This window comes from Rhinolophus sinicus, linkage group LG13, assembly GCF_036562045.2.
Source record: "Rhinolophus sinicus isolate RSC01 linkage group LG13, ASM3656204v1, whole genome shotgun sequence".
Classification (NCBI taxonomy): Eukaryota; Metazoa; Chordata; class Mammalia; order Chiroptera; family Rhinolophidae; genus Rhinolophus; species Rhinolophus sinicus.
The window spans coordinates 39240513-39253833 of record NC_133762.1 but is presented as its reverse complement, the minus strand read 5'-3'; the positions used below and the strand labels follow the sequence as shown (position 1 = coordinate 39253833).

At 39.1% G+C, this 13321-nt stretch overlaps 1 pseudogene; it reads left to right on the top strand.

Annotated features, from left to right (window-relative positions):
• Positions 1-820: 820 nt before the first annotated feature.
• LOC109456263 (programmed cell death protein 5) lies at positions 821-1582 on the top strand (annotated as a pseudogene).
• The last annotated feature ends 11739 nt before the right edge of the window (positions 1583-13321 follow it).

Here is a 13321-nt window from a genome sequence, read left to right as displayed (position 1 = left end):
AGAGAAACATGTTACTAGATCATTGGTTTACTGTAAAAGGATATAACTCAGTAACAACCAGGTGGAAGAGATGCATAGGGTAAGTTACGTGGGAAGGGTGACCGAGTTTCATGCTCTGTACTGGCGCGCCACTCTCCCTGCATCTCCATGAATTCGCCAACTCAGAAGCTCTCTAAACCCAGTCCTGTTGGGTTTTTATGGAGGCTTTGTTGCATAATCATGATTGATTATATCGTTGGTCATTGGAGATTGATTCAACCCTCCCATAAGGTCATGGGGAGGGGGGTACTGAAAGTTCCAACCCTCTAATCTCACAGTTGGGTCTCCTGGCAATCAACCCCCATCCTTAGGCTACCTGGGGGCTTTCCAAATGTCAGCTCTTAACTAAAGACACTTTTGTCACTCTCAATGCTTAGGAAATTCCAAAGAGTTCTGAGAGCAGTGAACCCAGAATTGTGGACAAAGACTAAATATATACCGTGTTTCCCTGAAAATAAGACCTAGCCGGACAATCAGCTCTAATGCGTCTGTTGGAGCAAAAATTAATATAAGACCTGGTCTTATTTTACTATAATATAAGACCAGGTTTTATATAATATAATATAATGTAATGTAATGTAATGTAATACAATACAATACAATACAATACAATACAATACAATACAATACAATACACTACACTACACTACACTACACTACACTACACTATACTATAATATAATATAATATAATATAATACTGGGTCTTATATTAATTTTTCCTCCAAAAGACACCTTAGAGCTGATTGTCCGGCTAGGTCTTATTTTCAGGGAAACGCGGTATGAGATATACAAGTATGCAGAGTGCCAAAACAATGTATACACTTTTTAAGAAAGGAAATAAACTGTATTAATTGTGATACTCAATATATACCGATAACAAAAGATGAATACAAGCCAGGTTTGACCTTGGCAGTTACAAGACGTGCTCAAAGTGGTTACCATCAGTGTCCGGACACTTCCAATAACCGGGAACTGCTGCGTGAACATAGATAACATCTCTTAAAACGTGTGTACATGTTTTTGGCACCCCCAGTATTTTGGTCATCCGAATGATCACAGACATACTTTTTATAACTCACAGTACTGCGCTATGACAGCCAAAAGGCACTGAAGTAGACACAACAACTACATGTAGGGCTGCTCGACCCCAAAGGCCGCCACCTGGCAGAGGAGGTGCTGGAGGCGCTGAGGAAGCAGAGGCTGGCGAAGCTGCAGGCAAAACACTGGGACCCTGGCAGAGCAACACAACAGGAGGAAGCAGAGCCCAGGGAAGCATACATTGGAGAAACAGTCTCTTAGCCCAAGTTCTGGGTCAGTCAGCCTGGGCTCAGTTAACTAACTTAGCTCTTGTAAAGCCAGAAAAAACTAAAGCACTAGAGAATTGCCTTATACAGATGGCACGATATGGACCACGAAGTGGGAAGATAACAGAACAAGGTCTAACAGAAATCCTTGAAAAAGGAAGCCAACAAACAGAAAAGGAAACCTCAGTTAAATTCAACAGAAGGAAAGTAATGGACTCTGAGGAAGATGATGATTAATGAACTTAAGATACTTAGACACTGGAACTTAATGGAACAATTCTAAGACAGATAATACTCGACAGAAGTTATGATCTGATTTATGTTTACTTTGTTTATTGTCTATACTCCTTTAGAAAAATAAACTTGTTATGTAAAACAACAACAACAAAATTAAATGTAATGTGTATCCGGATGGGATTTTGGAACACAAAAAGGACATTTGGTTAAAAATATAAATAAAGTATGGACTTTAGTTAATGATCATGTATCAGGATTGGGTCATTGCCTGAAGAGACATTTCTCCAAAGAGGACATACAAATGGCAAATAGACATATGAAAAAATGCTCAACATCACTAATCATCAGAGAAATGCAAATCAAAACCACAATGAGATATCACCTCACCCCAGTCAGAATGGCCATCATCAATAAATCAACAAACAAGTGTTGGAGAGGCTGTGGAGAAAAAGGAACCCTCATACACTGCTGGTGGGAATGCAGACTGGTGCAGCCGTTATGGAAGGCGGTGTGGAGGTTTCTCAAAAAATTACGAATAGAATTACCGTATGACCCAGCAATCCCTCTCCTGGGTATCTACCCAAAAAATCTGAAAACATTTATCCATAAAGACACGTGTGCTCCAATGTTCATTGTAGCTTTATTTATAGTGGCCATGACATGGAAACAACCAAAATGTCCTTCGATAGATGAATGGATAAAGAAGTTGTGGTATATATACACAATGGAATACTATACAGCGCTAAGAAAAGATGAAATAGGACCATTTGTGACAACACAGAGCAGAAAAAGCAGAGAACCATATGATTTCACTGATATGTGGTATATAGACCAAAAACAACAAAAGAACAAAACAAACAAATGAGAAACAAGAACTCAGACAATAGTTTAGTGGTTACCAGAGGGTAAGGGGGGAGGCAGGTGGTAGACGAGGGTAAAGAGGATCAAATATATGGTGATGGAAGGAGAACTGACTCTGGGTAGTGAACACACAATGGGATTTATAGATGAAGTAATACAGAATTGTACACCTGAAATCTATGTAACTTTACTAACAATTGTCACCCCAATAAACTTTAATTAAAAAAAAAAGATTGGGTTTTTTTTTAACAAACCCAATTGTAACAAAGGTATCATAGTAATGTAAGATCTTAGTACTAGAAAAAACCAGGGTGCACGGTACCTCTCTGTACTATCCGCATTTTTTTCTGTAAATCCAAATTCTACTAAAAATAAAGTTTATTGTAAAAAATCCATAGAACAGTACACCAAAAAGAGTTAATTATTTAAAGGTAAATTTTAAAATAAACATTTTTAAACAGATAGTGAGTCAATAAAAATTCTTGCATGTTGATCCTTAAAACAAAAAATAAATCCAGATATTACATTACCATTTGAAATGACTGCTGATCAATTTCTTACTCTGAAAATTGGTAAATAGAGGGAAATAATTCCATATTTAACTGACTGCAACTGTATGTCAGGGTAACCAAATAGCCCCAGTTGATGAGGAAAAGTCCTACTTTACAGTGAAATGCCAACTAAAAAGAATAGACGATAGAGAGATTTAGAAAATCATCTAAAGAAATGATTTCAGCAAGATGGCAGAACAGGAGTTTTCAGCCCTCACCCCCGCGACACACACACAAAACACTGATTTTGACAACCACCCAATGGATGAGAGTAACTTTGTGGGAGGCCAAGCGTCCAGCAGAAGAGTCCCAACACCACATTGAAGGAAAAATTATAAGAATAGATGCACTGAAAAGGGTAAAAAGAACAGTTTCAAATTACCTGCCTCACCCCTTCCCCAAGGCAACACAGCTCAGTGCCAAAAGAGACCACTTGGGTCTGCAATTTCTCCCATGGGGAACGTGAGAACATAGTGAGTGCCCAGTTTCCCCAGCTGTGCACTACTAAAAGGCCCGCTTCTTTCTTGCTCTGCCCAGGACACGGAGGGGATCAGCATAACTGACTACTTTGATGACAGCAAAGAGCCAAGAAAAGGGATAAGGGCTCACAGCAACTGGGGGTGCAGAACTCAACAAAGGGCTATGGATTCTACTAAAAAACCCCTGGACTCCACCAACAGGCCTGCCCATGAAGCTTATATAATACAACACCTGCAGACCCACCCAACTAGCTCATATGCCCTGCCAGCACGCCACGCACCCCTCCCCTTCTGTAGCCAGCATCATGTGTGTGCCCCCCCGAACGGCACGTGCAAGCCTCTGCAGACCATGCACGAGCACACTCAGACAGCTGGCTCATCTCTGCAGGTCTGGGTGTAGGCACATCACCTTGAACACTTTAGGGAACTGTACTAGGGAAAATAAACAAGAGGCATTCAGCACTCGGTGTAGCTTTGAGAAATTGAAGGAAGGCACACAGCCCTAAGACGTCCCCTCAAAGAGGGAACAAGAGAAGTGGAGTGGTTGCATCCATAGAAAAGATCCTCAGCAGAGCTCCCTGGTGAATGCCTTTCTCTCCTGAGCTAGTCAGTAAGGACTGAAGGAAGTTCTACTCCTAGAAGAAAACGGAGGGGAAAGCTCCTTGACACTGGTGTTGGCAATAGTTTTTTTTGGAATTGATGCCCAAAGTACAGGCAACTAAAGCAAAAATAAATCAAATAACATCAAACTAAAAAGGTTTTGCACAGCACAGAGGACATTCTCTTTTTAAAAGGAGGAGTATTTCACAGCAAGCGTATCATAATGATTAAGACCAAAAACTCTGATTCGTAGACTTGTGTCTGAATCTGGCTCTGACACTTATTACATGAAGGGCAGCAGTGGTCATTCATCTGTTTTAGATGCCCCAAATCTGCACCAACTTATATTTAAGTAATTCTCTACCATATGAGACAAGGTGAGAGCACATCTCCCTCACTGAAGCTGGGAGGGCCCCAATTTTGCTTCTCAGTCCTTCTAGGATGAGGACATGTGACCTCCAGTGTCAGTGTTTTCTCAGCTTTAGATCCCAATTCCACACAGAAAATTGATTCACCCATTACAGCTCATGTGCTCTCAGCAGCAGTCGTGGGGTTATGGTCTTGTGATTAGCAGGTCCATCCATGGAGGCAGTTCCCCAAGGGGACATGTTGTACAGACAAAAACACTTTACTCCTACTACATTCTCTTTGAAATGAAACGAATAGAAGAATCATAAATTTTAATTTTTGACGTAAGCCAGACCTTCAGGAAATAAAAATGGAGCACAAAAATACCTTCTAAAACTCAAAGCAATATGGTCAGTTTAAAATTGTATTAAAGGAAGTAAACAAAGGATGGTCACCAGAAGAGCTGAACTGGTGATCTACATGATGAAATGGAAGAGATATTTCTCAGTGCAAAACAAAGTACAATGAAATGAAAATTGTTGGCTGGGGGAATTCTTCCTACACTTTCCTTAAACTTTCATGAGACGATTTCTGCGACACATTCCAAGAGGGAAAAGTACTGTAAAAAACATTTGCATGGTACCTCGCCAAATAACGAGTTCAAAAATTAGAAGGAGAACATGTAGAAGTTATAATTAGAGACATAATAAAAGGAAACTTCTCAACACTGAAGAAAAACACGAGGTTTTACATTGAAACAACTTGCCAAGTCCCAGGCATATCCATAAGAGAAAGCACATATCTAGACATAAACTAATAAAACAAATTAATCTGCCTTCCCAGGATAGAAAGGCAATATCAAAAGCTTCCAGACAAAGGATACAAGATGCCAACAAAGGAAAGAGAATCAAACTAACATAAGACTTCTCATCTGCAATTCTGGAAGTTGGAAGTGCAATACAATAATTTTATAGACAATTGTTTTTATAGGCAATTATTATGTACAATTTCTATGTTAACACAAAAGTTAAAGTGGAATTCAAGGACAACACAAAATAAAATATGTAAAAGTAAATGGCACGATCTACAGAGAAGCAGTGACAGTCATAAAAATTGATGCACCATAAAATAAAGCAACAAAATTAATTTATACTGTAAAATTAATATAAGGAGAATTTGATTAAATGCTTAATCACATGTGGGGAATTTTAATACAATTAGCTGAGTATTTCATAGTTCATGTGAATAGCAATTAAGTAAGAATATTGGAATATGAGAGTGAAAATGTTTAATTTAATAGGGGCCATTGTCCCAGATCATACCAAGGACCCGGTTCATTGGCAAAAAGAAATCATTACACTAGTCCTCCCTTATCCATACTCTCGCTTTCTGAGATTTCAGCTACCCATGGTCAACTGTGGTCTGAAAATATTAAATGGAAAATTTCAGAAATGAACAATTCATAAGTTTTAAATTTCTGAGTAGTGTGATGAAATCTCCCATCACCCCAATCCATCCCACCTGAAAGCCGTGAATTGTCCCTTTGTCCAGCATCTCCATCTCACCTGTTAGTCATTTAGTAGCTGTTTTGGTTATCAGATAGGTTATCAGATATTTTGAGAGAGAGTGACCACATTCACATAACTTTTATTACAGTATATTGTTATAGTTGTTCTATTGTGTTATTAGTTATTATTGTTAATCTGTTACTGTGCCTACTTTGCAAATTAAACTTTATCAAAGGTATGTATGTATAGGAAAAAAACGTAGCATAAATATGTTCAACTAATATTTAACAAAGGTGCCAAGAATACTCAATGGGGAAAGGATATTCTCTTCTACAAATGGTATTGAAAAAACTGGATAACCACATGCAGAAAAATAAAATTAGACTGACACTTATCGTCAAAAACTCAAACAAAAATTAACTCAAAACTGCTTAAAAACTTAACTTTAAGACCTGAAACTATAAAACTTCTAGAAGGAAACAGTATAAAAACTCTTAAGTTTTTTTTGTTTAATTTTTTTTTAATTTTATTTTATTAAATTTATTGGGGTGACAATTGTTAGTAAAATTACATAGATTTCAGGTGTACAATTCTGTATTACATCATCTATAAATCCCATTGTGTGTTCATCACCCAGAGTCTGTTCTCCTTCCATCACCATATATTCTAATTTTTTTTTATTGGGGAATGTTGGGGGACAGTGTGTTCCTGCAGGGCCCATCAGCTCCCAGTCATTTGTCCTTCAATTTAGTTGTGGAGGGCGCAGCTCAGCTCCAAGTCCAGTCGCCATTTTCAATCTTCAGTTGCAGGGAGCACAGCCCACCATCCCATGCGGGAATCGAACCAGCAACCCTGCTGTTCAGAGCTCACACTCTAACCAGCTGAGTCATCCAGCTGCCCCAAAACTCCTAAGTTTTTGACATTGGTCTTGACTATAATTTTTTGAACATGACACCAAAAGCCCAAGCAACAAAAGCAAGATCAACAAGTGGGACTACATAAAACTAAAAAGCTGTTGCACAGCAAAAGAAACAATCAATGAAATGTAAAGGCAACCCGTGGAATGGGAGAAAATATTTGCAAATCATATATTTGGTAAAGGGTTAGTACCTAAAATAGATAAGGAACTCATACAATTAAGTACAAAAATTAATTAATAATCTGATTGATAGAAGAAATGGGCAAAGAACCTGAATAGACATTTTTCCAAAGAAGATACACAAATGGTCAACATCTACATGAAAATGTACTCAACATTAGGGAAACTGCCTAACGTTCATTAGGGAAATTCAAATCAAAGCCACAGAGACATCACCTCACTCATGGTAGAATGGCTCTCACCAGGAAGACAAGAGATAACAAGGGTTGTCAAGAATGTAGACAAAAGGTGTACCCTGCAGTGGTCTCCCTAATGAGACAAGTATCCATCGGATACCCTACAAAATCTTTACAACAGAAACTAAAAAAAAAGAATGTAGACAAAAGGGAACCCTTGTGAACTGTTAGCAGGAATGTAAATTGATTCAGCCACTGTGGAGGTTCCTCAAAAAATTAAAAATAGAGCTATCCCATGATCCAGCAATTTCACTTCTGGGTATATATCCAAAAGAAATGAAAGCAGGATCTCAAAGACATATATGCATTCCCATGCTTATTGCAGCATTATCCACAATAGCCAAGATATGGAAACAACCTCCCTATCAAAGAATGAATGGGTAAAGAAGGTGTGGTATAAATATACAATGGAGTCTTGTTCTGCCATAAGAAAGAGGAAATTGTGCCAGTTGCAACAACGTGAATGGACCTTGAGGACATTATGCTAAGTGAGAAAAGTCAGATAGAGAAATACAAATACTATATGATATCGCCTACATGTGAAATCCAAAAAACACCAAACTTGTAAAACCAGAATAAAATAGTGGTTACCAGGGGCTGAGGTAATAGGAAAGATGTTGGGGAACAGGAGATATGTTGTTTAAGGGTACAAACTTGCAACTACTAGGTACATAAGTCCTAGAGATCGCATGCACAGTATAGTGAATGTAGACAACAATACTAAACCATCAAACTTGAGAAGAGATCAGGTCTTAATTAGTTCCACCACAAAAAAGAAAAGATAATTATGTGACATGATAGAGATGCCAACTATCTCTACAATGGTTATCATATTACAATATATAAATGTATCTGATCAACACAGTACACTGTAAATTTACACAATGTTATATATCAAAAACATTTAAACTAAAAATAAGATAAACACTTCTATAAGCAAACAAATAAACTTCTGTCTGATGTCTTGCCCTAGAATGGGGCTGGGCCAGAGTTTGCTCTGAGGAATTCTTCTGCCTCCTTTGCTTAAGGACTAGATAACAAAGACAATTTTGTTGATTTGAAGGTTCCATGGGTTTATTTTCTTGACCCAAGCTCTGGTCATGTTTGATAATCCAAGGGCCTATATAAGAGGTAGCTCCTCAGTCTGACAGCCTATAGACTAAAAAGACAAGTTACCTGCCCATCCACACCATATAAAATGCTAGGTCAGGAGTAAAGTAACTGTAATAAATATTCTCATTTAGAAATGACCAGCAGCCATTGGTCCATAACAATGTCGAAATGCCATTAAGCCCAAACTGTGGGCCACTAAGCCCCTTCTGTGTCTTGCTGAGGCCCTGATGCTGCTCTCTGAGGTGCATTCCTTTGCCCTTTGTTCTCTCTGGCCCCCAAATCCATCCTCTTGGAGCTTCCTCCTTATACATAATTCTTGGCCATATCTGAAATTGGTGTTTGGGAACTAGCCTTTGAAGCCTCTCTCCCTTCATGGAAGATTGGAAAACCAAAGATTGTTTTACGATTCAGACAGTCAGAGATTTTGTTGGCCTGGGGTTAATGGTTTCTTTGGCAATATGGGTACCTTTGAAGACTTAGTAGGCTCCTGATGTAGTTGCTTCCAGTCAGTCCCATCTGCAACTACAGTGTCTGCAACTAACCAAACCCATGTCCATGTTCCTTCCTACACTTACTTATTTCTCAAATTATTTTTATGATTCCTTGTGCTGTTTTTCTCTCTCACTCTTTCTCTCTCACGAATGACAGCTACCTTGAGGCTCTTAGACCTAATTTGAGTGTCTACACCATTAATCTAATTTTTTCTCTCATTCACTTCATTCCAGCGGAAATATCTTACCAGGATGTAGTTGCTCAATGCCTTTTTAAATCCCATCTCTTATTATTTGGGACCTAGGATTAGTCTGGTTTTATAACCCTGCAAGGCCCTCTATTTCAGGTCATTTCTACTTGCAAACTGGCCAGTTCTTTCTTGAAGTCATCTCTTTCTTGGAATACCATGCCAATCACAGCCACTACCAACCGGAACATGTGTTGGTTCTCCCTGTTTTTTCTTAGAGCTACAAGATAAGTAGGCACATGATCTGCCTCCCAGTTTCAAAATTCCCAGCTTCATCTAATCCACACATTTGTCAAATTTCAGGATGACATAATCCTCTATGTATTAGAAACTCCCACTGAATCTACCAAAAAGCTACTAGAACAAATAAGGGAGTTTGACAGTTCCAGACTATGGGTTCAATATACAAAATTCACTTGGATTAAATATATGGTGACAAAAGGAGGTTTGACTTTGGGTGGTGAACACACAATGCAAAATATAGATAATGTATTAGGTTAGTAATTGCAAAAGTAATTGCAGTGTAAAAGGTTAAAAATAATTGCAAAAACCACAATCACTTTTGCACCAACCTAATATTATGGAATTGTATACTTGAAACCTATATAATTTTATTAACCAATGTCACGCCAATAAATTTAATACAACTTTGTTTTTTAACTTTTATTTAAAGTGTATTTTTCCAGGACCCATCAGCTCCAAGTCAAGTAGTTGTTTCAACCTAATTGTGGAGGGCACAGCTCACACTGGCCCAAGCAGGGATCAAACCGGCACCCCTGGTGTTAGGAGCATTGCACTCTAACCAACTGAGCTAACTGGCCACCCCTAATAAAACATTTTTACAAAATCAATTGTATTTCTCTATACTAGGAACAAATAAATCAAAAAACTTAAATTACCATTTATAATAGCATCCAAAATGAAATTCCTAGGGACAAATCTGACAAAAGATGTGCAAGGCCTATTTATTAAAAGCTATAAACATTGTGGAATTCAGTTCAGGAAGACCTAAGTAAATGCAAAGATATATTGATGTCTATGTGTGAGAAAACTCAACACTTTTAAGATGTCAATTCTCTCCAAATTGATTTATAGATTCAACGCAATCACAATCAAAATACCAGTAGGGCAGCCATTTCATAGTAAGGGAGTTCTGCCTGTTAAAAGATACTAATCTAAAATTAATTTGGAAATAGCCCATCACCATCCTGGACATGACAATTGACACACAGATTTTAAAATTCATATAGAAGTACAAAGGGTCTAGAATAGCCAAAACCACTTCACAGGTGGAAAGGTCTTCAACATTATTAATAATTAAGGAGTAACAAATTCAGGCAACAGTGAGACACCACTGCATACTGACTACAATGGCTAAAATTAAAAGAACTGACCATACCAAGTGTTGGTGAGGAGGTGGAGGAATTGAAACTCTCATGTACTGCTGGTGGGAGTGCAAAAGGTATGACCACTTTGGAAAATAACCAGAGTGGTGATTTTCCTGATAAATGAAACTGACACTGTGTTATCCAGACATTCTACTCCCAGATATTTATCCAAAAGAACAGAAAGCATATGTTCATACAAAGACTTATAAACATGAATGTTCATAGTAGCTTTATTTGCAATAGCCCAAACTAGAAACCAATGTCTAAATGGATAATCTGGTATGTTCATACACTGGAACACCCCTCAGCAGTAAAAAGAAGTTAACTGAAGAAACACATTACAGCATAGATGAATCTCAAAATAAGGACACTGAATTATATAAGCCAGGTTTTTATTTTTTAAAAAAAGTACATACAGTATGATTCCATTGATATAAAATTCTGGAAAATGCAAACTAGTGTATGGTTACAAAAAGCAGATCAGATGTTGCATAAGGGTGGAGGGAGAGGGCAAGAAGGGGCAAGAGGGAGGGATTCCAAAGAGGCAGGAAAAATCTTTGAGGAGGAGTAGATATGTTAATCCTCTTGACTGTGGTGAAGGTTTCATGAGTATACACATGTCAAGATGATCAAATTGCATGCTTTAAATATGTATGGCTTGTTTGTTAATTATACTTCAGTAAAAGTGTTTAAAAAAATTGAAACTATATATAATTTTACTAACGAACATCACCCCAATAAATTTAATAAAAGTTTTAAAAAATAAGAAGAACAGCTTTCAGCAAAATGAAAGTCCAACAATTAAGTAATATCTTCCAGGTGTATTTATTGATGGATAAAACCACAATTTATCCCTTGACAAGAATGGCTGGATGTGGGCACTTGGCCAGGGTCTCACTGTGATGCCATAGACCACACCAATTTCCCTTCTCCCCTAGAATAAGCTTTTCCCCTTCAGGACATGTCTTCTTAGAAATTACCCATCACCACCATCTCAGACATTAGAGCAGGCTCTGTGAATTGGGCTGGGGGGTAATCTAAATGTTCCTGCTATTCTGTAGCATGACAAAAAGTGGTTTTGCTCAAGCCCTTCTGTTTAGAAAGGGTCAGATATCTCTCTCACCATCAGGACATAGAGAGACACTATTCATAAATTTAAAATATAGATTTTTATGCGCAGATGGAACCAGAAAAGCTATTCTTTATCCTGTGTAGAAATTCCTCCTATTCCATCACTTAACTTCAGCTTGAAGAAATCAATTACAGAATGCCCTTGACCTCTGTGGGCAGCCATTTCATAGTAAGGGAGTTCTGCCTGTTAGAAAATACTCATCTAAAATTAACTTGGAAATAGTCCATCACCATCCTGGACATGACAACCCCACATGGGGTCATCCAGAAGAGAACAGTTTCCTCATCCACATGACAGCCCAGCTAATTCCTACTATCTGTTCTCATAAATATGGTCATCCATCCCAGAAGAGGAAAACCAGCAACCTGCTCTAAAGCTTTACAGGGATCTTTAGAGCCAAGTAAACAAGAAGAAGCAAGAGTTGAAACAGGGTGAAAACATGACTGAAACGAGACAGGACCAGGCTGACTCTCGGGTTCCTTTGGGCCTCTGCCTCCCAAAGGCAGATCTGACTGCAGAGACCTTCTCGGTTGGTCCCTGCCCTTCAGTGGCTTCCAGGATGCACCTGTCGAAAGTAACATCCCAAGCTACTGTGGAACTGCTTTGGCTAAGCAGCATTTCTGATGATATTGAGTAACTTCCCTCTTTAATTCCTATTATAAATTATCTCCCCCAAACTCTGCCGCAAGCCATCTGTATTATCTTGGGCAAGTCACTTTCCCTAGTGGGCACATAGGTAAGAGATTTGGACTACAGATTGACATGTGTTCATTATACTTTATTTCCACAAACCTTCACTGAGATCATGCTTTGTGCCTTGGGGTTCAAAAATGAGAGACACCGTCCTTACTCTTAGGAATCTCACAGTTCACTGGAGACTAAACACACAAGTATGTAGGCAGTTCAAAAGCAGACTTATGTCGTAGCCAGAGGGCCTCTGAGCAGAGGACGCAGGACCCTGATGAAAGGCCTGGGGAAGCCATGGAAGGCATCCTGGCATGCCAGCCCTCCCCCTCCATATATCCAAACACCCCCTACAAGCCCACGACTTCTAATCATCTGCTTGACCACCAGCGCCTGTCTCAGATGCTTGATCAATGTACCGGTCAGTACACTAACGTTCTGCATGGATTAGCTTTTACATTGTCTGTCCCGTTCAGTGCCCCATCTTCCTGCCCCCACCCCAGAGAGGCCAATAAAACTCTAGTTCAGATTCACACTGCGCAAAGGGTTCTGGACTCCTGGATCCACTGCCTCCTCCTTCCCAAGAACCATGAGACTCCCGCTTCTGGCTCTTGCTGTCCTTGTGTTCCTACCACAAGTGATTCCAGGTAATCAGACCCCGGGGAAGCTGCAGAAATGGAAGCAGAAGGAGCTCTAGCCCATGGAAATCTCAATATGTCGCTGTACCCCCAACCCGGGCAGCTCCATGCCCTCCCCCACTTGGGACCATATTACTGGCAGAGCAGAACCTAAGGGTAAGAGAAGCCCTTCCTCAATAGACAGGGACAGCCCAACATCCAGAGTTGTCTTTGGTTCTGAATTCCAAGTTGCCACCTAAGGAACCAAACTGAGAGCCTGACTCACTTCAGTTCTCTCTCCAGCTTGTGTCAGCTCTTGAAAGTGATTCCCAAAGCCCACTTTCCTGTTTTCTTGGCCTTACAAGTCCTGTTGTAGCTTTAAGT